The 20,441-nt window shown below is 50.8% G+C and overlaps 1 long non-coding RNA gene across 1 annotated transcript; it reads left to right on the top strand.

The window, feature by feature from the left end:
- The first annotated feature begins 1,846 nt into the window (after positions 1-1,846).
- LOC140410095 (uncharacterized) lies at positions 1,847-16,032 on the top strand. Its single transcript, XR_011940503.1, has 2 exons — positions 1,847-1,962; positions 15,600-16,032. It is a non-coding gene; the product is annotated as an uncharacterized lncRNA (long non-coding RNA).
- Positions 16,033-20,441: the final 4,409 nt, after the last annotated feature.

The following is a 20,441-nucleotide window of genomic DNA, read 5'->3' as shown; positions in this document are numbered from 1 at the left end:
CCAAAGGTGTGTGGGTTAAGTGGATTGGCCACGCTAAATTGGCCCTCGATTGCGGAAAAAAATGAATTGGGTGCTCTAAATTTAATTTTTAAAAAGAATTGGCCGTGCAAAATTGCCCCTTAATTGGAAAAAAAAATACTCTAAATTTATTTTTTCTTTAAATTATTCTAATTGCTCCTTTGTGGCCCGGTGTCAAATTTTGCTCGATATTCTGTGAAAGGCCCTGAGGCATTTTATGTGAGTTGTTGTTTGGGATCTTTACCATCTCCCCAAATTCCAGTCCTTTATATGAGCACAACAATCAGACCACATTTTGATAAAACGCAACAGTTTATTGCTTCAACTACTTACTACACAGCAAGCAACCCCCTTAGCAACCACAATCTCAGCAGGAGCCCGACAGTAATAAATTAATAAGGCCTTTGTACTCACAGCCATGACAACTATTACAGGTGATCTTATTCAGCCGTCATCTCTTTCATCCACAATCAGAAACTGTCCTGTTTCACCGTTGTCACTCTCTCTGTTTCCAGCTCCTTACTCAAATGGGCAACAAATGATGCCCTTGACGCCCACATCCCGCGGTTTACAAAAACAATCGCACGATTTGAGCTGGAGAGAGAGCGTTCGGCTCCCCTGTTCCATTTTAACAAAGACCCTTCTCACGAGGTTTTCAAAAACCTTGCCCTTCCCTACCCCTGTAACCTCTTCCAGGCCGACATTCCCCCAAAATCTCTGCACTCCTCCAATTCCGGCCTCTGGCACGGCCTCGATTTTCACTGCGCCACCAGCGGCGGCCGACCCTTCAGCTGCCTAATCTGGAATTCCATCCCTGAACCTCCCTGCCTTTCCGGGATTCCTGATCTAAGCCTCTCTCCTCCTTTGAAATGCTTCTTTTGGCTTGACCAGGTTTTTGGTCGCCTATCCGAATATCTCTTTGCGTAACAAAATCAGAAAATGGTGGACAATCTCAGCAGGTCTGACAGCATCTGTGGGGAGAGAACGGGGCTAACGTTTTGGGTCTGGATGACTTACTGGAAATAGGATCAGATTAGAGTGAAGCCTGCAATTAGCATGACGAGCAGAGACCTAGAGGGCACCCTCATTCTCCCGTTTCACAGCCCACCGCACTAATTCCTGAAAGTCAAAGTGCCCAGGCAAGTGGAATTGAAATTCCAGAGCGCGTAACCACTTTGTCCACACAGTGCTGCCTGAGGGTGGGGTTCTACTCACACTGCAGTCGTGGTTCTATTCCTCATGAGGTAGGGATGAAATGAAATGAAATGAAAATCGCTTATTGTCACAAGTAGGCGTCAAATGAAGTTACTGTGAAAAGCCCCTAGTCGCCACATTCCGGTGCCTGTTCGGGGAGGCTGGTATGGGAATTGAACCCGCGCTGCTGGCCTTGGTCTGTTTTACAAGCCAGCTATTCAGCCCACTGTGCTAAACCAGCCCCTGATGCAACCCATTTCTTTTTTTTTTCATGAACTTTAGAGTACCCAATTCATTTTTTCCAATTAAGGGGCAATTTAGCGTGACCAATCCACCTATCTTGCAAATTTTTGGGTTGTGGGGGCGAAACCCACGCAAATACGGGGAGAATGTGCAAACTCCACACGGACAGTGATCCAGAGCCGGGATCGAACCTGGGACCTCGGCGCCGTGAGACTGCAGTGCTACCATTGCGCCACCGTGCTGCCCATGCAACCCATTCCTGAGTCCTCCACATTGCCCATGCAGCCTGGCTCCTCATGGGACTCCTACCCAGTAACGTCACAGTCGCCCCCGGCGCTGAACCTCTGTATTCACCTCCTCCCGTCAATCTTCCAGCTCCCACCAAGGATGGGCACTCGCTCCGCAGCAATTTGAGCACAAGCTCAGCAAGAAGGACGCAGGAAATGATGCCTGGATGCCAGTCTCCAGATTCCCTTAAAGCAAGAGGTGCCCTAAAGTGAATGGAAGGTAAGGCCTGTTAGCAAACCCCTACCCAGACATTGAGAGATTGAATCCCAGCCCAGAGTTGAACTTATGTGCCCCCCCACGTCCTCTCCGGTGCAGCCTGAGTGAGCGGTGAAGACCCTGGAGATTCATGGCTGCCTGAGTGCTCACCTCTAATATGCCCCTCGGAGGTGAGGCTGCCAGGTTCACACTGTGTCGACCTGTTGTAAGTCTGATGAATATTCCGTGAGGGGGAAGGTCCGACTGAGTGCTCGCTATTGACGTGCTGATGTATTAAAATTAGGTTTCCAGGCTCTGGCGGCCCGATTTTCACTATAATAATAATAATCTTTATTAGTGCCACAAGTAGGCTTACATTAACACTGCAATCAAGTTACTGTGAAAATCCCCTAGTCACCACATTCCGGCGCCTGTTAGGGTACACTGAGGGAGAATTCAGAATGTCCAATTCACCTAACAGCACGTCTTTCGGGACTTGTGGGAGGAAACCGGAGCGCCCGGAGGAAACCTACTCCTCCGCCAGAGAGGGGTGGTGGGGTGGTGAATACTGCAAATCCCAATCAACTGGAGAGAATTACATTTTTTGATTCTCTCTGGATTTTGAGTCTGGGCCACTGTGATGAATGGTTGCTGTGTTACTGTACCCTTATCATCATGTAAGGTGATGTCCCCTTTAAGACCGGGATTGGAACCCTGGGGGACTCCGCCTCCAGCTCCGCCCATCAGGGAGTCGTATATAAGGCGGCACCCGTCTCGGCACCAGGCTAGTTCTCAGCTTATTAAAGCCTTCTTTACCGTTCTACTCTCTTGCGTCGTTATTGAGGGTACTACATTTCTCACGCACGGAGAGTGTGGGCTCACACTACCCCATAGAGTTGCGGGCGGGCTTGTGAGGAAGAAAGTGGTAATGACCTGGAGCTTGCTGCCCACGGCGATGATGGAAGAAGAGACAACCAATGACTTCTAAAGACAATTGGATGGGCACTTGAGAGAGAATACAGGGATAGAATGGGGGAATGGGACGAACTGGATTACTCTAGAGGGCCAGCATGGCCTGGACAGGCCAAATAGCCTCCTTCTGTGCTCTAAAGACTCTGGCCAAGTCAGAATTTTGAAGTTCCCTCCTCCCACCCAACCCCCTCCAAAAACGGGGTCCACACATCATCTGTGACCAGGAGAAGAAGGGGCAGCAACATCTGCCCTGTTTCCTCTGCCAGATACTTTGTGAATTGTCTGCCGGAGAGGCCATGGGGCAGGCTGAGGAGAACTCTCCCTCAGGCTGTTAGCAATAGTCTGGCCTAAACTGAGCTGTAATGTCTGAGCTCCAGAGTGTCATAATTGGGGGGGGGAGGGTAACGTGAGGATTTGCTGGAATACCCACACTGCTAACCCCCCACCCGCAGCCCGGCGCAACCCAAGATGACCTGACTCCCCCCCCCCCCCCCAACCCCCCACCCAGCTGAGGCCCCCCCCAAAACCAAGGCCTGATCCCCGCCGAAGGACCCAACTCCATTCTCGAGGAGCGACCCCCCCCCCCCCCCCCACCCGAAGCATGACACCCTCTCCAACATTTCTCCCCGCCCCCCCTGGATTAAGGGGCGGGTTTAACACTGTGGGCTAAACAGCTGGCTTGTAATGCAGAACAATGCCAGCAGCACTGGTTCAATTCCCGTACAGGCCTTCCCGAACAGGCACCGGAATGTGGCGACTTTTCACAGTAACTTCATTGAAGCCTACTTGTGACAAAAAGCGCTTATTATTATTGGATTAACCCCCAAGAGTACGATTTATTTTTAAAATAATTGCAAGGTCCACTTAATAAGCTACATGGCAAGATTTCTCATTGTAGGTGGCCTTGATTACTTTGTTAAAAATATTTTCCAATCGGGGCAGCACGGTAGCACCATGGTTAGCATTGCTGCCTCACGGCGCCGAGGTCCAAGGTTCGATCCGGGCTGCGCAAGGATTTGGACAGGCCAGGAGAGTGGGCAAAGAAGTGGCAGATGGAATACAATGTGGAAAAGTGTGAGGTTATGCACTTTGGAAGGAGGAATGGAGACAGACTATTTCCTAAATGGGGAAATGCTTAGGAAATCAGAAACACAAAGGGACTTGGGAGCTCTTGTTCACGATTCTCTTAAGGTTAACGTGCAGGCTCAGTCGGCAGTTAGGAAGGCAAATGCAATGTTAACATTCATGTCGAGAGGGCCAGAATACAAGAGCAGGGATGTCATTTCTGAGGCTGTATAAGGCTCTGGTCAGACCCCATTTGGAGCATTGTGAGCAGTTTTGGGCTCCGTACCTAAGGAAGGATTTGTTGGCCTTGGAAAGGGTCCAGAGGAGGTTCACAAGAATGATCCCTGGAATGAAGAGCTTGTCGTATGAGGGACAGTTGAGGACTCTGGGTCTGTCCTCGTTGGAGTTTAGAAGGATGAGGGGGGATCTTATTGAAACTTACAGGATACTGCAAGGCCTGGATAGAGTGGACGTGTAGATGATGTTTCCACTTGTAGGAAAAATTAGAACGAGAGGTCACAACCTCAGACTAAAGGGACATAGAACATAGAAAATACAGCACGACTTCCGGGTGCGGCGATGACCAGCTAAGTCGCACGTTTCGGCAGCTCCCGGTGGAACGGACTTTTGGGCTCTTGATAGGAGCCCCAACAGCAATTTTAACGGCTAAAAACACTGTGCGCTAAACCAGAAGGGTGTTCCCCCTGGACACGGATGGAAAAAGGAGAGGAAAGTGGCCGGATTGCAGCGGATCCTTTGGAACAGCGGCAAGGAAGGCAAGCAAAAACCAAGATGGCGTCGGAAGGTGGCAGTTTAACATGGGGCCCTGAACAACAAGAGTTCTTGAAATGCTGCGTGGAAGAGATAAAAAAGGAAATGAAAAAAGAGCTGTTGGCCCCGATACTACAGGCAATTGAAGGGCTAAAGGAGGAACAAAAGACCCAGGAGCGGGAGCTTCGGGTCGTGAAGGCGAAGGCAGCCGAGAATGAGGACGATATACAGGGCCTGGTGGTGAAGATGGAGATACAGGAGGCACATCAGAAACGATGTGTGGAGAGGTTGGAGGCACTGGAAAACAACGCAAGGAGGAACAACCTGAGGATTCTTGGTCTTCCTGAAGGTGTGGAGGGTGCGGACGTCGGGGCATATGTGAGCACGATGCTGCACTCGTTAATGGGAGCGGAGGCCCCGGCGGGTCCGTTGGAGGTGGAGGGAGCATACCGAGTTATGGCGCGAGGACCGAGAGCAGGAGAAACTCCCAGAGCCATAGTGGTGAGATTCCTCCGTTTTAAGGATAGAGAAATGGACCTTAGATGGGCGAAGAAAACTCGGAGCAGTAAATGGGAGAACGCGGTGATCCGCGTTTATCAAGACTGGAGTGCGGAGGTGGCGAGAAGGAGGGCGAGCTTTAATCGGGCCAAGGCGGTGCTTCATAAAAGGAAGATAAAATTTGGAATGCTGCAACCGGCAAGACTGTGGGTCACATATCAAGGGAGGCACCACTACTTTGAGACGGCGGATGAAGCGTGGACTTTTATTGTAGAAGAAAAACTGGAATGAGTGGATTATTAAAAAGAACGTTTGGACAAAGTGGTGGGGCAAATGTGGGGGGCGAAGAGGGGTTTTATGTTCTAATCCTGCGGTGTGGTAACTTTTCTCTCTCTCACAGGGGGTGATGGGGGGAGGTGGGGAGGGAGAGGAGATGGGGCGTTGGCCATGGGGGGCGGGGCCAAGGGAGAAGCGCGGGCTTGGCTCCCGCGCTATGATAATTATGGCGGGAATAGAGAAGCAGGAAGGAGGGGGCGTCGCACGGTGCGAGCCGTGGTCACGGGGGGAAGCCGAGGTCAGCCAGAGTTTGCTGACTTCTGGGAGTAACATGGGGGGAGTAATTACGCTAGCGGGGGGTCTAGCGGGGGGGGGTGGGAGGGGGGAATTACTGGGTTGCTGCTGCTGGGGAAAGGGGGGAGTGGGTACGGGAGAGGATGGGCGGGGGGGCACCGTCTGGGAGAGATACAGCTGCGTGGGAACCGGGTGAGGAGCTGGAAAAAGGTGATGGCTAATCGGCAAAGGGGGGGGGGGGTGGGAAGCCCCCCAACTCGGCTGATCACGTGGAACGTGAGAGGGCTCAACGGGCCGATAAAGAGGGCACGGGTACTATCACACCTTAAGAAACTTAAAGCAGATGTGGTTATGTTACAGGAAACGCACCTGAAACTGATAGATCAGGTTAGGCTGCGCAAAGGATGGGTGGGGCAGGTGTTCCATTCGGGGCTGGATGCGAAAAACAGGGGGGTGGCTATATTAGTGGGGAAGCGGGTAATGTTCGAGGCAAAGACTATAGTGGCGGATAACGGGGGCAGATACGTGATGGTGAGTGGCAAACTACAGGGGGAGACGGTGGTTTTGGTAAACGTGTATGCCCCGAACTGGGATGATGCCAATTTTATGAGGCGGATGCTAGGACGCATTCCGGACCTGGAGACGGGAAAGCTGATAATGGGGGGAGACTTTAACACGGTGTTGGAACCAGGGCTGGATAGGTCGAAGTCCAGGACTGGAAGGAGGCTGGCAGCAGCCAAGGTGCTTAAGGATTTTATGGAGCAGATGGGAGGTGTGGACCCGTGGAGATTCAGTAGACCTAGGAGTAAGGAGTTCTCGTTTTTCTCCTATGTCCATAAAGTCTATTCGCGCATAGACTTTTTCGTGCTGGGTAGGGCATTGATCCCGAAGGTGAGGGGAACGGAGTATACGGCTATAGCCATTTCGGATCACGCCCCACACTGGGTGGACTTGGAGATAGGGGAGGAAACAGGAGGGCGCCCACCCTGGAGAATGGACATGGGACTAATGGCGGATGAGGGGGTGTGTCTAAGGGTGAGGGGATGTATTGAAAAGTACTTGGAACTCAATGACAATGGGGAGGTCCAGGTGGGAGTGGTCTGGGAGGCGTTGAAGGCGGTGGTTAGGGGGGAGCTGATATCAATAAGGGCACATAAAGGGAAGCAGGAGAGTAAGGAACGGGAGCGGTTGCTGCAAGAACTTTTGAGGGTGGACAGACAATATGCGGAAGCACCGGAGGAGGGATTGTACAGGGAAAGGCAAAGGCTGCATGTGGAATTTGACTTGCTGACTACAGGCACTGTAGAGGCACAATGGAGGAAGGCACAGGGTGTGCAGTACGAATATGGGGAGAAGGCGAGCAGGTTGCTGGCACACCAATTGAGGAAAAGGGGAGCAGCGAGGGAAATAGGGGGAGTGAGGGACGAGGAAGGAGAGATGGAGCGGGGAGCGGAGAGAGTGAATGAAGTGTTCAAGACATTTTATAAAAAATTATATGAAGCTCAACCCCCGGATGGGAGGGAGAGAATGATGGACTTTTTGGATCGGCTGGAAATTCCCAAGGTGAAAGAGCAGGAAAGGGTGGGACTGGGAGCACAGATCGAGGTAGAAGAAGTGGTGAAAGGAATTAGGAGCATGCAGACGGGAAAGGCCCCGGGACCGGACGGATTCCCAGTCGAATTTTATAGAAAATATTTGGACTTGCTCGCCCCGGTACTGACGAGGACCTTTAATGAGGCAAAGGAAAGGGGACAACTGCCCCCGACTATGTCTGAAGCAACGATATCGCTTCTCTTAAAGAAGGAAAAGGACCCGCTACAATGCGGGTCCTACAGACCAATTTCCCTCCTAAATGTGGATGCCAAGGTCCTGGCCAAGGTAATGGCAATGAGAATAGAGGAATGTGTCCCGGGGGTGGTTCACGAGGACCAAACTGGGTATGTGAAGGGGAGACAGCTGAACACGAATATACGGAGGCTGTTAGGGGTAATGATGATGGCCCCACCAGAGGGTGAAACAGAGATAGTAGTGGCGATGGATGCCGAGAAAGCATTTGATAGAGTGGAATGGGATTATTTGTGGGAGGTGTTGAGGAGATTTGGTTTTGGAGAGGGGTATGTTAGATGGGTGCAGCTATTGTATAGGGCCCCAGTGGCGAGTGTGGTCACGAATGGACGGGGATCGGCATATTTTCGGCTCCATAGAGGGACAAGGCAGGGATGCCCTCTGTCCCCATTACTGTTTGCACTGGCGATTGAGCCCCTGGCGATAGCGCTGAGGGGTTCCAAGAAGTGGAGGGGAGTACTTAGGGGAGGAGAAGAACACCGGGTATCTTTGTATGCGGACGATTTGCTACTATATGTGGCGGATCCGGCGGAGGGGATGCCAGAAATAATGCGGATACTTGGGGAGTTTGGGGATTTTTCAGGGTATAAATTGAACATGGGGAAGAGTGAGCTGTTTGTGGTGCATCCTGGGGAGCAGAGTAGAGAAATAGAGGACCTACCGTTGAGGAAGGTAACAAGAGACTTTCGTTACCTGGGGATCCAGATAGCTAAGAATTGGGGCACACTGCACAGGTTAAATTTAACGCGGTTGGTGGAACAGATGGAGGAAGATTTCAAGAGATGGGATATGGTAGCCCTGTCAATGGCAGGGAGGGTGCAGGCGGTTAAGATGGTGGTCCTCCCGAGATTCCTCTTTGTGTTTCAGTGCCTCCCGGTGGTGATCACGAAGGCTTTTTTTAAAAGGATTGAAAAGAGCATCATGGGTTTTGTTTGGGCCGGGAAGACCCCGAGAGTGAGGAAGGGATTCTTACAGCGTAGCAGGGATAGGGGGGGGCTGGCACTACCGAGCCTAAGTGAGTATTATTGGGCCGCTAATATTTCAAAGGTGAGTAAGTGGATGGGAGAGGAGGAGGGAGCGGCGTGGAAGAGATTAGAGAGGGCGTCCTGTAGGGGGACTAGCCTGCAGGCTATGGTGACAGCCCCATTGCCGTTCTCACCGAGGAACTACACCACAAGCCCGGTGGTGGTAGCTACACTGAAGATTTGGGGACAGTGGAGACGGCATAGGGGAAAGACTGGAGCCTTGGGGGGGTCCCCGATAAGAAACAACCATAGGTTTGCCCCGGGGGGAATGGATGGGGGATATGGAATGTGGCAAAGAGCAGGAATAACGCAACTGAAAGATCTATTTGTGGATGGGAAGTTCGCGAGTCTGGGAGCGCTGACCGAGAAATATGGGTTGCCCCAAGGGAATGCATTCAGGTATATGCAACTGAGGGCTTTTGCGAGGCAACAGGTGAGGGATTTTCCGCAGCTCCCGACACAAGAGGTGCAGGACAGAGTGATCTCAAAGACATGGGTGGGGGATGGTAAGGTGTCAGATATATATAGGGAAATGAGGGACGAAGGGGAGACTATGGTAGATGAACTAAAAGGGAAATGGGAAGAAGAGCTGGGGGAGGAGATCGAGGAGGGGCTGTGGGCGGATGCCCTAAGTAGGGTAAACTCGTCGTCCTCGTGTGCCAGGCTAAGCCTGATTCAGTTTAAGGTATTACACAGGGCGCATATGACTGGAGCGCGGCTCAGTAAATTTTTTGGGGTGGAGGATAGGTGTGCGAGGTGCTCGAGAAGCCCAGCGAATCATACCCATATGTTTTGGTCATGCCCGGCACTACGGGGGTTTTGGATGGGGGTGACAAAGGTGCTTTCAAAAGTAGTGGGGGTCCGGGTCGAACCAAGCTGGGGGTTGGCTATATTTGGGGTTGCACAAGAGCCGGGAGTGCAGGAGGCGAGAGAGGCCGATGTTTTGGCCTTTGCGTCCCTAGTAGCCCGGCGCAGGATATTGCTAATGTGGAAGGAAGCCAAGCCCCCGGGGGTGGAGACCTGGATAAATGACATGGCGGGGTTTATAAAGCTAGAGCGGATTAAGTTCGTTCTAAGGGGGTCGGCTCAAGGGTTCACCAGGCGGTGGCAACCGTTCGTCGAATACCTTGCGGATAGATAGATGGAAGGGGAAAAAGAAGGCAGCAGCAGCAGCCCAGGATTTGGGGGGGGGGGGGGGGGAGAGGGGGGGGGGGTGTAACTTGTGACAAGGCAGTTGCCAATTAGGGCTAGTTTTCATTTTTGTTATTTAATATTTATTCATTTTTTGTTTTTTGTTTATATAAAATAGGTCATTGTTATTTGTGCTGTTATAATATTGTGTAAAGGATGCACAATGTACTGTGTTGGTTGACCAAAAATTTTCAATAAAATATTTATTAAAAAAAAAAAGAAAATACAGCACAGAACAGGCCCTTCGGCCCACGATGTTGTGCCAAACTTTTGTCCTTGATTAAGAACAAATTAATCTACACCCCATCATTCTACAGTAATCCATGTACCTATCCAATAGCCGCTTGAAGGTCCCTAATGTTTCCGACTCAACTACTTCCACAGGCAGTGCATTCCATGCCCCCACTACACTCTGGGTAAAGAACCTACCTCTGACATCCCCCCTATATCTTCCACCATTCACCTTAAATTTATGTCCCCTTGTAATGGTTAGTTCCACCCGGAGAAAAAGTCTCTGACTGTCTACTCTATCTATTCCGCTGATCATCTTATAAACCTCTATCAAGTCGCCCCTCATCCTTCTCCGTTCTAGTGAGAAAAGGCCTAGCATTCTCAACCTTTCTTTGTAAGACCTACTCTCCATTCCAGGCAACATCCTGGTAAAGCTCCTTTGCACCTTTTCCAAAGCTTCCACATCCTTCCTAAAATGAGGCGACCAGAACTGCACACAGTACTCCAAATGTGGCCTTACCAAGGTTTTGTACAGCTGCATCATCACCTCACGGGTCTTAAATTCAATCCCTCTGCTAATGAACACTAGGACACCATAGGCCTTCTTCACAGCTCTATCCACTTGAGTGGCAACTTTCAAAGATCTATGATCATAGACCACAAGATCTCTCTGTTCCTCCACATTGCCAAGAACCCTACCGTTAACCCTGTATTCCGCATTCATATTTGTCCTTCCAAAATGGACAACCTCACACTTTTCAGGGTTAAACTCCATCTGCCACTTCTCAGCCCAGCTCTGCATCCTATCTATGTCTCTTTGCAGCCGTCAACACCCTCCTCACTATCCACAACTCCACCAATCTTCGTATCGTCTGCAAATTTACTGACCCACCCTTCAACTCCCTCATCCAAGTCATTAATGAAAATCACAAACAGCAGAGGACCCAGAACTGATCCCTGCAGTACGCTACTGGTTACTGGGCTCCAGGCTGAATATTTGCCATCCACCACCACTCTCTGACTTCTATCGGTTAGCCAGTTCGTTATCCAACTGGCCAAATTTCCCACTATCCCATGCCTCCTTACTTTCTGCATAAGCCTACCATGGGGAACCTTATCAAATGCCTTACTAAAATCCATGTACGCTACATCCACTGCTTTACCTTCATCCACATGCTTGGTCACCTCCTCAAAGAATTCAATAAGACTTGTGAGGCAAGACCTACCCCTCACAAATCCATGCTGACTATCCCTATCAAGCAGTGTCTTTCCAGATGCTCAGAAATCCTATCCCTCAGTACCCTTCCATTACTTTGCCGACCACCGAAGTAAGACTAACTGGCCTGTAATTCCCAGGGTTATCCCCATTCCCTTTTTTGAACAGGGGCACGACATTCGCCACTCTCCAATCCCCTGGTACCACCCCTGTTGACAGTGAGGACGAAAAGATCATTGCCAACGGCTCTGCAATTTCATCTCTTGCTTCCCATAGAATCCTTGGATATATCCCGTCAGGCCCGGGGGACCTGTCTATCCTCAAGTTTTTCAAAATGCCCAACACATCTTCCTTCCTAACAAGTATCTCCTCAAGCTTACCAGTCTGTTTCACATTGTCCTCTCCAACAATATGGCCCCTCTCATTCTTAAATACTGAAGAAAAGTACTCGTTCAAGACCTCTCCTATCTCTTCAGACTCAATACAGAATCTCCCGCTACTGTCCTTGATCGGACCTACCCTCACTCTAGTCATTCTCATATTTCTCACATATGTGTAAAAGGCCTTGGGGTTTTCCTTGATCTTACCCGCCAAAGATTTTTCATGCCCTCTCTTAGCTCTCCTAATCCCTTTCTTCAGTTCCCTCCTGGCTATCTTGTATCCCTCCAGCGCCCTGTCTGAACCTTGTTTCCTCAGCCTTACATGAGTATCCTTCTTCCTCTTAACAAGGCATTCAACCTCTCTTGTCAACCATGGTTCCCTCACTCGACCATCTCTTCCCTGCCTGACAGGGACATGCATATCAAGGACACGTAGTATCTGTTCCTTGAACAAGTTCCACATTTCAATTGTGTCCTTCCCTGACGGCCTATGTTCCCAACTTATGCACTTCAGTTCTTGTCTGACAGCATCGTATTTACCCTTCCCCCAATTGTAAACCTTGCCCTGTTGTACGCACCTATCCCTCTCCATTACTAAAGTGAAAGTCACAGAATTGTAGTCACTATCCCCAAAATGCTCCCCCATTAACAAATCTATCACTTGCCCTGGTTCATTACCAAGTACCAAATCCAATATGGCCTCCCCTCTGGTCGGACAATCTACATGCTGTGTTCGAAAAGCTTCCTGGACACACTGCACAAACGCCACCCCATCCAAACTATTTGATCTAAAGAGTTTCTACTCAATATTTGGGAAGTTGAAGTCACCCATGACTACTACCCTGTGACTTCTGCACCTTTCCAGAATCTGTTTCCCAATCTGTTCCTCCACATCTCTGCTGCTATTGGGGGGCCTATAGAAAACTCCCAACAAGGTGACTGCTCCTTTCCTATTTCTGACTTCAACCCATACTACCTCAGTGGGCAGATACTCCTCGAATTGCCTTTCTGCAGCTGTTATACTATCTCTAATTAACAATGCTACCCCCTCTCCTCTTTTACCACCCTCCCTAATCTTATTGAAACATCTATAACCAGGGACCTCCAACAACCATTTCTGCCCCTCTTCTATCCAAGTTTCCGTGATGGCCACCACATCATAGTCCCAAGTACCGATCCATGCCTTAAGTTCACCCACCTTATTCCTGATGCTTCTTGCGTTGAAGTATACACACTTCAACCCATCTCCGTGCCTGCAAGAACTCTCCTTTGTCAGTGATACCTTCCCCACTGCCTCACGACATGCTTTGACATCCTGAGCATCGGCTACCTTAGTTGCTGGACTACAAATCCGGTTCCCATTCCCCTGCCAAATTAGTTTAAACCCTCCCGAAGAGTACTAGAAAACCTCCCTCCCAGGATATTGGTTCCCCCTCTGGTTCAGATGCAACCCGTCCTGCTTGTACAGGTCCCACCATCCCCAGAATGCGCTCCAATTATCCAAATAATTTAAAACAGAGATGAGGAGGAATTCCTTCAGCCAGAGGGTGGTGAATCTGTGGAGCTCTTTGCTGCAGACGGCTGTGGAGGCCAAATCACTGAGTGTCTTTAAGACAAGAGATAAATAGGTTCTTGATTAATAAGGGGATCGGGGGTTATGGGGAGAAGGCAGGAGAATGGGGGTGAGAAAAATATCAGCCAAGATTGAATGGTGGAGCAGACTTGATGGGCCGAGTGGCCTAATTCTGCTCCTATGTCTTTTGGTCTAATCCACCTCCCCTGCACATCTTTGGGTTGTGGGGGTGAGACGCACGCAGACACGGGGAGAACGTGCAAACTGCCACCCTGGATCTAGCCCGGATCCTCAGCGCCGTGAGGCAGACGTACTAACCACTACATCACCATGCCACCCTGGTGGCCTTGATGCCTTAATTGTATTTTGTATTCCTGTGGTACAAAATAATTCCTTGTCGAAATGGACATCTTTGTGAAGAGTAGGATTTGTTTTGGTGCCAGCAGATTTCCCTCAGCGCAAGGTGGCTCTGACAATTATTCAGACAATTATTCTGCTTAAAAGAGCAACAAGAGTAAGCAGGAGGTCACAGCAGCCAATCACCACAACTATCACCGAACACTATGAGAGTTCAACTGACCTTAAATGAAGAGGTTAATTATTTCTGTATTTAAGTCGGAGGTCTCTTTGAGTAGCTGGAATTGCGATTTTGCAATAAAGGTTTCTTTTCAATATAGCAGCTTTGATTCCTGAAACTGCCCACAGGCATTAATGCTGGCAGCCAAGTCATTTCAATGCCTGTTCTTTTTTAACGCCACAGGAAGTGCTTGGAGGCCATCCCACCTTGGAAGGCATCACAATCCACCAGCCTAATCCAACCCTTCACCACATGATTACTTCTGGCAGATGTCACTGAAACAGAGATCAAGAGCTAGATTTCCTTTCTCTTCGCCCTACTCCTAGCCATGTGATTTGACTTGTAGCCAGTCTGGCCATCACATGACCAGGAGGAGCGTCCCTACCCATTCACCTGAGGAAGGAGCTGCACTCCGAAAGCTAGTGATTCGAAACAAACCTGTTGGACTTCTAACCATGAAATCTGTTACTTCTCCAGATTACTCTTATGGCAGCAAATTTCACATTCTCACCAGTCTCTGTATTTACAGGATCCAAGCTGTTAGTTGAAGCAGAAACCAAGTCACAGAACTTTTCTTCATCAAGTTTATTGAGTTGTTCAGTCTCACGCCTCTCCTCCTACACAAACCAGCGTCCCAGCTATCCCCTAAATACCCTCTTTTTCAATACAATCTTTTAAAAATTGGCAATTAGCAAAGAAACAAATCGAATTGATAACCCCTCAAAGGGGTTCACGATTCATATTCTTTTTGAGTAAACCGAGGATTGGACAAATCAACAAATTAACAAGTTAACAAACTAAGGGGGAGGAGGGTAGTCCCTTAAAGGGTGCTGTAGCCACGAACAAAATTACATAGGAAACTTCTAAAACTTTAAATCAAAAGTGTGGGTTGGGAGGGAGTCAATGATGTACCTCAGCACCCAGGGTGCCCACCGGTCACGGAATGCCTCAAACAAGCTGGCAGACACGACGGGATTCCCCATTTATATGTGCTCAAATTATCTAATTAAATAATTGCGCTTCACAATACGATTAACATAACATGAACAGCCTGGATAAAAAGGTTTTCTCTGAACTTCCTATTGAATATATTAGTGACCATGTCACTAATGGGCAGCACGGTGGCACAGTGGTTAGCACTGCTGCCTCACAGCGCCAGGGACCCGTGTTCAATTCCGGCCTCGGGTGGCTGTCTGTCAGCCTCTCCTATTGCTTGCCATTTCAACTCACCATCTTGCTCTCATGTCCACATGTCCATCCTTGGCCTGTTGCAATGTTCCAGTGAAGCCCAAAGTAGACCGGGGAAATGGCATTTCATCTCCCGATTAGGCACTTCACAAAAATCTGGACTTAACATCGAGTTCAACAACTTCAGACCATCAACTCTCTCCTCCTGTTCACTGTTTTTCTCAAGCCCCTCACCCCACAGGGCCATCTGTCACTTGTTGTCAAGTTTTGCTTTAGCAGAGTGCTGAACCCCCTTATGCCATGAACACGTTCTGCTATCTTACCTTTATTCCACTATTGGCACCTTCTTTAGTCTTTAACGCTTTCATTAACACTCCATTTGTCTTGTGTCCATGACACCTTTATCAAATCTTTCCCGAGCTCCCACCTATCCCTGACCTTCTATTTTTCTCCAACCCACTTGAAACAGTATAAAACCCATCGCATTTCTGCCTCTGTTTAGCTCTGAAGAAAGACTCAATCAGACTCAAAACTTTAACTCTTGTTTTTCTCTCCACAGATGCAGCCAGACCCGCCGAGCTTTTCCAGCACTACCTCGCTTTACCCCAGCCTATCCAGTCTTTCAATTCTAACTGCTCAGTACAAGAAGGTGAAGGCGTTGAAACTCGGCGGAGCTGTTTTAACACTGCTCTATTGTGGTATCAGCACTTCACATTCCAAACCTACGAGACAGCCCCCAAAGCACCAGGCAAAATATCATTGGCCGCATGCTGAATAATAGAATTGTTTAAGGAGCTGGATTCCTCCCATCACAAAGTGCAGTGTGTATACACTTCGAATCAGGAGAGTGCCCCGACAATTCTATCTTCACAGTCGTTCGAGTGTCGAGAGGCGATGCGGTATTTGAGTTACGGCTCCATGGGAGAAACATGCTGTGATTTGGACTAAAAATGCTTTCATTATTAAATGTAGCTCTCAAATGTTTTCATTTAGCTGAGAAATAGACTTGCACTTATATATATATATATATATACACAAGGAAACATAGCGGCAAATATGCGTACAGTAAGCTCCCGCCGACAGTATTGCGATTAGGGTCAGTTCATCTGTTTTGCCGATTTTGGCGGTGATGCTCGATCAATAACTCCTGAGACGAGATTGGAGACAATTGAAGGCTGTATTGCACTAGATGTTTCCCCCAGCAGCGCAGGTACAGTAGGCAGCTGCTGGGGAGACACAGGCTCTTATACTCCGCCTCACTAGGCGGAACCAGCAGGCAGGCTTCACCAATGAAATAGCAGTCTCAGGTACCTCCCACACCAATGGTCTTACAGCATTATTCAGGGTACCGTAATGCCCCTAATACCGACTACCACATTCACCCCCTGTTAAAAAAGGTGTCCGGCGGAGGTGGTGGTCTCGCGTTATACAGTGGTAGAGGTGTAGGTTATGGTGGTACCCGGTATACATTAGCACAGTGTTTTGTTCGCTACATTTCGCGATTATTTACAGTAATTATTTACAGTCCGAGTGAAGCAATTAGTCGATCGGGGGCCCTGGTCGTCCTCTGCAATCGTCGTAGCTTCGGCGGCGATGCAGGCGCCGGCTCATGCACCCGTGGCTCCTGGAGCGCGGCTTCGGCTTCTTCAGCAGCTTCATCACCCCTAGATGGGACCAGTGGAAGGACCGATCTACCTGGGAAGGGGGCGGTTGTGGGGTGCGCCGGTGGGAGGGAGGATGGGCTTGGTAGTGGTGGTGTGGGTGGGGTTCCAGCGGGTGCCAGGTCCCGGAGGGAGATCGTATCCTGTCGGCCGTCGGGGTACACCACGTAGGCGTATTGAGGGTTAGCGTGCAGGAGGTGGACCCTCTCGACCAATGGGTCCGACTTGTGCGCCCGCACGTGTTTGCAGATCAGGATGGGTCCAGGAGCTGCCAGCCAGGTTGGGAGCGAGGTCCCGGAGGAGGACTTCCTGGGAAAGACAAGGAGATTTTCGTGAGGTGTTTGGTTGATCGTGGTACACAGCAGTGACCGGATGGAGTGGAGGGCATCCGGGAGGATCTCCTGCCAGTGGGAGACTGGGAGATTCCTGGACCGTAGGGCCAGTAGGATGGTCTTCCAGACCGTTCCACTCTCCCTCTCCACCTGCCCGTTTCCCCGGGGATTGTAACTGGTCGTCCTGCTCGAGGCAATGCCCTTTCCGAGCAGGAAGTGACGCAGTTCATCGCTCATGAAGGAGGACCCCCTATCGCTGTGTATGTAGGCGGGAAAACCAAACAGCGTGAAGATACTGTGGAGAGCTTTTATGACGGTGGCTGCGGTCATGTCGGGGCAGGGGATGGCGAATGGGAACCGGGAGTACTCATCAATCACGTTCAGGAAGTACGTGTTGCGGTCGGTGGAGGGGAGGGGCCCTTTGAAGTCCACACTGAGCCGTTCAAAGGGGCGGGAAGCCTTTATCAGGTGCGCTTTCTCTGGCCTGTAGAAGTGCGGCTTGCACTCCTCACAGATTTGGCAATTCCTGGTGGCGGTCCTGACCTCCTCGATGGAGTAGGGCAGGTTACGGGTCTTAATGAAATGGAAGAATCGAGTGACCCCCGGGTGGCAGAGGTCCTCGTGGAGGGCCCAGAGGCGGTCCACTTGTGCGTTGGCACATGTGGCGTGCGATAGGGCATCAGGAGGCTCATTTAGCTTCCCGGGACGATACAAGATCTCATAGTTGTAGGTGGAGAGCTCAATCCTCCACCGTAAGATCTTATCGTTCTTTATCTTGCCCCGCTGTGCATTATCAAACATGAAAGCAACCGACCGTTGGTCAGTGAGGAGAGTGAATCTCCTGCTGGCCAGGTAATGCTTCCAGTGCCGCACAGCTTCTACTATGGCCTGGGCCTCCTTTTCAACTGAGGAATGGCGAACTTCTGAAGCACGGAGGGTGCATGAGAAGAAGGCCATGGGTCTGCCCGCTTGGTTGAGGGTGACCGCCAGAACTACGTCGGACGCGTCGCTCTCGACTTGGAAGGGGAAGGATCCGTCGATTGCGTGCATCGTGGCCTTTGCGATGGCCTGGCGGGCCTCTGCCGACAGGGGAAAAACTGTGGATTGAATTAGTGGGCGGGCCTTGTCCGCATAATACGGAAAAAATCCGAGGCAGTGTTTCAGGGCCTTGGAGTAGTGGGGGAGGTGGAACTCCATGAGGTGGCGCATGCGTCCGGGATCTGGGCCTATAACTCCATCATGCACTACGTAGCCGAGGATGGCTAGACGGTCGGTGCTGAACACGCATTTGTCCTTGTTATATGTTAGATTAAGGATTTTTGCAGTATGGAGGAATTTTCGGAGGTTGGTGTCGTGGTCCTGCTGGTCGTGGCCGCAGATGGTGACATTATCGAGGTACGGAAACGTGGCCCACAAACCGTACCGGTCAACCATTCGGTCCATCTCCCGTTGGAAGACCAAGACTCCATTTCTGACACCGAAGGGAACCCTTGGGAAGTGGTAGAGCCGCCCATCTGCTTCGAATGCAGTGTATTTGCGGTCGCTCGGGCGGATGGGGAGCAGGTGGTAGGCGGATTTTAGATCCCCCGTGGAAAAGACCTTGTTTGTGCAATCTGATTGACCAGATCAGATATGCGGGGGAGAGGGTACACATCGAGCTGCGTATACCTGTTGATGGTCTTGCTATAATCGATGACCATCCTATGCTTCTCCCCGGTCTTTACAACCACTACTTGAGCTCTCCAGGGACTGTTGCTAGCCTCAATAATACCTTCCCTTCAGTAACCGCTGGACGTCCGACCTAATGAAGGTCCGGTCCTGGGCGCTGTACTGTCTGCCCCTGGTAGTGACGGGTTTGCAATCCGGAGTGTGGTTCGCAAACAGGGAAGGCGGATCGACTTTGAGGGTCGCGAGGCTGCAGACAGTGAGGGGGGTATAGGGCCGCCAAATTTAAAGGTTAAGCTCTGGAGGTTACATTGGAAGTCTAACCCTCGGAGCGTGACAGCGCAGAGGTGAGGAAGGACGTAGAGCCGGTAATTTTTAAACTCCCTTCCCTGGACGGTGAGATTCGCTATGCAGAACCCTTTGATCTCTGCAGAGTGAGACCCTGAGGCCAGGGAGATTTTTTGGTTGACTGGGTGGATGGGAAGAGAACAGCGCCTTACCGTATTGGGGTGTATGAAGCTCTCTGTGCTCCCGGAGTCGATCAGGCAGCATGTTTTATGCCCGTTGATGAGCACGGTCGCCGTCGCAGTCGGGAGTGTTTGGGGCCGAGACTGGTCCAGGGTCACCGAGGAGGCAAGTCGTGGCAAAAGTTGGATGTTTTCCTCGGGCGGTGTTTGGTCACCTGAGTCTGGGTCCTGAGAGTCCAGCCAAGATGGCGGCGCCCACTGGTCGCACATGACTGGAGGTGTACAAGATGGCGGCGGCCATCCGTCGCACGTGGTCCCCGGGGGTCAAGGTGGCGGCGCCCGAAGGCTGCACGTGGCCCTGGAGAAGGAAGATGGCGGCGCCCACTGGCCGCACGTGGCTCATGGAGAGAGTTGTGGTGGCGGTCCCGGTTCACTCCCGGAGACCGCGGCGACCGCCCGGGCCTGGCATACTGCCACGAAATGGCCCTTTTTGCCGCATCCCTTGCAGATGGATGAACGGACCGGACAGCGCTGCTGGGAGTGCTTGGCTTGCTCGCAAAAATAGCAGCGGGCAGTCTCGCAGCACAAGCTTGTGGGGGGATGGGGGATGCATCGGAGACGGCCGCAGGGGGGATTCCACACTGCCCAAGGGGCTGCCGTGCGGTCAGGGACGTAAGCGCGGGCGTTTCGGCAGGCCACATCCCGGGAGCTAGCAAGGGCCCGTGCCTCCTTGAGGCCTAGTGTCTCTTTCTCCAGCAATCGCTGGCGGATTTGGGAGGACAGCATACCTGCAACGAAAGCGTCCCGGATCAAAAGTGCTGTGTGGTCGCTGGCCGAAACTTGCGGGCAGTCACAGTTCCCCCCCTAACACGAGGAGCGCACGGTATAATTCCTCCAGCCATTCCCCGGGGATTGGTCGCCTCGTCGCGAGCAGATGTTGGGTGTAGACCTGGTTAACAGGGCGAATATAGTGTCTTTTCAGCAGGGTCATTGCAGCCTCGAAATCGTCTGCATCCTCGATGAGGGTGTAGATCTCTGGACTCACCCTCGCGTGGAGAACTTGCAGTTTCTGGTCCTCCGTAGATTCAGTCGTGGCCGTCCTGAGGTACCCTTTGAAGCACGCCAGCTAGTGTTTGAAGGTTGCCGCTGAGTTTGCCGCGTGGGGGCTGAGTTGCAGACACTCCGGCTTGATTCGGAGCTCCATTCTTTAAAATCTAGTCCAATAAATTGATGCTCGATCAATAACTCCTGAGACGAGATTGGAGACAATTGAAGG

This window comes from Scyliorhinus torazame, chromosome 1 (genome assembly GCF_047496885.1).
Source record: "Scyliorhinus torazame isolate Kashiwa2021f chromosome 1, sScyTor2.1, whole genome shotgun sequence".
NCBI lineage: Eukaryota > Metazoa > Chordata > Chondrichthyes > Carcharhiniformes > Scyliorhinidae > Scyliorhinus > Scyliorhinus torazame.
This window is presented reverse-complemented; position numbering and strand designations above follow the sequence as displayed.